This window comes from Vitis vinifera, chromosome 15, assembly GCF_030704535.1.
Source record: "Vitis vinifera cultivar Pinot Noir 40024 chromosome 15, ASM3070453v1".
NCBI lineage: Eukaryota > Viridiplantae > Streptophyta > Magnoliopsida > Vitales > Vitaceae > Vitis > Vitis vinifera.
The window spans coordinates 18,689,782-18,693,586 of record NC_081819.1 but is presented as its reverse complement, the minus strand read 5'-3'; positions in this window follow the sequence as shown (position 1 = coordinate 18,693,586).

The following is a 3,805-nucleotide window of genomic DNA, read 5'->3' as shown; positions in this document are numbered from 1 at the left end:
TGGCTTTAGGGTCGTTCACTGGGAATGACTAACAAGAAATCAATGATACCAATTCCAAGTGAATTGGTCTTGTTTCATTTCAAGGTTAGCTTAAGAAATAAAACACAAACTTTGATTGGTAAAGGTTAAGACTTAAACTAACTAACTTAACAGAAGTTTGGAATAATTTAGGAAGAAAAGCATTCCTTGGAGATTTAGGTTCACTAGGGTGGTTCCTCATGCAAAAGACATAGCTCCGGTCAGATGGTTCATTTCCTCGCATTAGAGATTCAACATATAGTCAATTCTCTAACCGGTGATGTACAGAGACTCCTTCAATTAGATTTCACTTTAATTCTCTCACTGATGCAACTTGCAATGGTTTAAGCCTCTCACTAAGCCTTAACCATTCAAGGTGATCTTTAACCTTGGATTACCCGTCAAAAGCTCGCAAGAGATAACTAATGGATGCCTCTTAGGAGTCCAAAAGCTTACCAAGTGTTGGCTATTCTAGAAAATCCTACCCTGAGGTCACCTACCAGAGGCTCGCAAGGGGTAAACTAGTGCATTTCCTTGGTTGGAAATCACTTGCCTTACCAAGTGTTGGCCCAGGTGACTCCAAGGTGTTTTAAGTTAACTAAAAACATAGAAATCATTGAAGGATTTCACTTCCTCTTCATTATTAGCTAAAACCACAGAGCTTTGCATTCTTGCATTTGGAACCTTCCCCGGCAACCTTAGCTCCAAGGAATTAGAGGTTTAGTTACTCATTCTCTGGGGAAAACTCCTCAGAGAATTCATAACTTAGAAATAAAATGAAAATACAAAGTGAGAAGGTAAGGCAGTAGAAAGAAAAAGACCTTTACTTGCTTACCCAAACGTTTACAGAAGGAACTCCTCCCCGAGAACAGGCTCCCGAGAGGTATATATATCAACATAATATAAAACTAATTGTTACAAAGATATTTAGTCTTTTTACTAACTTAAAAACTAAGGAATCATGTAATTGGTGGTTTACAAGGAGTATTTTGGGATTTAGACAACAAAAATCTAATGGAAAATATCTCCCAATGTCGGTAGCAAGCTTCGGGAGGCTTCAGGAACCATTTCGCAGGAGAAAAATGGTGTCTGTGAGATTTCGCAGACACCCAAGAGGGCTGCGAAATTATTTCGCAACACCGAGCTATCTTCACAGGGCTGCGAAGTTGGCTTCCACCTTGAGGTTCCCAGCTCCCTTCTCGCGGCATGGTTCGTGCATCGTCAGAAGGAGAAACACCTTACTGTACAAAAATGCTGCGAAATCACTTCGCAACAAAAGGGTGATTTCGCAACACTTTGCAAAATGCTTCCTTCAGCTCGGAGTGATTGGCATGTAATGGCTGCAACTTCCTCGTTTCAACTCCGAATTGCACACCGTTTGAAGCATTGGATTTTTGACTTCTTGAGCTTTGAAATGGTATATAGCATGCATCATTTGAACTTCAGAAAGTGCTCCAAAAGTGGCTGCTACGACTGTCATCAAGAATAGGCTTCATGGCAGATTCTCTTTGCTTTTTCTCCTTGCAATCCGGATTCACTCTTGGCAAATGACTTCTAAGCTTTGCCCAAGATTCCTCATAGCTTTCCTCAGTCTTGACTTGCTTTGGTGATCAAAATACTAACAAAAACACCAAAACTTACACAAAGTGATCAAAATTGCTTTAAAGGATCCTTAACATGCCAATTGAGTTAAAAGGCCTAAACTACTACTCAAAAGTGTTTAAAAGGATTAATTATAGGCTATCAAATAGCACTTTTTGAGTAGTAATCACTCCCCCCAACCGACATATTGCTAGTCCCTTAGCAATATAGGAGAGAAAAATGAAAATAAATAACAAACTAATCTAAAATTTACAACATCATGCTGAAGGAAAATAATTCTCAAGTGGCATGATGATCTAATTCTCACATGAATCATTAAAGAAATACAAACCCAAATCTCAACAAGAGTCATAACAAACTATGCTAAACACTGTCAATCAAGGGAGTGCATTATGCAAACTGAAGTTTTAAAACCATTTCCACTTTTTAAGAATCAAACTTTAATCTTCCACAAAAATCTATGTGTATTGGTTCCTTAGGTTCCAAGAATAATATGCTAAACTAGTTTCTCCCCCCAACCTATCTCTTTTCAACACTTTAGCAAACTGACCAAAATCAATAAGAAAATAAAACACTTTTTTTTTTTTTTTTTTTCAAGGTAGCTTTATGGGGTACTCTTTCTGACTTGTCCATGTAATGGGGGTCCATCGATGACTCCCAACCAATTAAGGTTTAGGGCACCAAGCTTTAAGGATCTTTCAACCACTAACTCCTCGGATTTATCCCCGGACTTTTAAGAATGAATTTCTAATACCCAAGCATCTACCATATGCTAACTCTACCTATTCACCCTTGTAACGAGCATTGAGGTCGGTGACTCCCAACCAATTAAGGCTTAGGGCACCAGGCTTTAAAGATTTTCACCATATACCCCTCAGACCTTGCTCAGGTTTCAAGGCAAGCAAACAACTTTCTTTATTTCAAAGGCTCATTGGCCTTTTGCAGGGTGTTTCAATTTTTATCAAATGAGGTCAAATATACCAAGTTCCAAAATTATCCTAAGTCAAGAGGGAAATAGCTTTTCATCTTATAATCGGAAACTAATGTGCATAGTGTGTGGATAGCTTAAAGTGAAAGAACTAAATTCAATTTCAATAGAAGTTTCAACAATTGAACCACTTTAGTAAGCATAATCCATACTCTAAGTCAAGTGAAAAACAACAGTTCAATTTCTCTTGGTTTAATTTGAAAATTTTTCCTCAAAATTCATGGAGAATAGAGTAACAAGAGTAAAAAGTAAAAACTACAACTAATTAACCAATATAATTGCAATACCAAAAAGATTTAGAAAACTTCCTTCCTCATACCCCCCAACCGAACTGAGCATTGTCCTCAATGTGATTTGAGTGACTGTAATAAAAGGGAGGAAGTGGTACCTCCTTGCTGATATCAAATTCGAATATTGATTGGGGAAAACCACATGTTTCAAAAAGAATAGAATATGTAAGAAAAGGAAATAATAATAACTTAATGCTAATTTTTAACAAGAAATATTCAACTTGTATTACTTTGAGTTCATTTGATTACAATGCTAAGGACAAGTAACACAAGGAATCCCATATATAGTACCAAAATACTGGGACTTCATTTCAACTAAAAAAAACAAACATGCATAAAAACATAAACAGCAAATATATATAATGTCTGATGAGTGGGGTGATGGTGCTAGGCAGAAGGATCTGCCTCCTCAGTAGGTGGATCAGCTAGGGCTTCGGGCTCTGGAGGATGAGACTCTGTAGGCTGAGAGTGTGGCTCTGGAGGAGTAGAAATGGAGGGCTCTACAACTTGTGGTAGATTGAAATGGACTTGGAGCTGCCTTAGGATGGCAGCTTGTTGAGCCTGAGAGGCTAACATCTGTTCCTGGCATGCTTTGATGGCTGCCATCTCCTGAGCAAGATTGCTCTGGGAAGCTGTAAGAGTCTCCAATGCACGGCACAGCTCTCGATATTCAGATATAGGGATGGCCATCCTCGGCTCAGCTGATGTGGATGGCTGTGATGGAGCAGGTGTAGCTGGTGGAGCTCTAGGAATGGCAGGAGCAGCAACTGTTATACCCTCAGGTATATGTCTTCGGGAGGCTCTCCTTGCTGCTGGCTGAGGCTGCCCAGGCTGATCAACTTTGTAGGCCGTCATATTATTCCATTTATCAAGAGTGAATGGCTCACGGCAAATTCGCTTCTTCTCC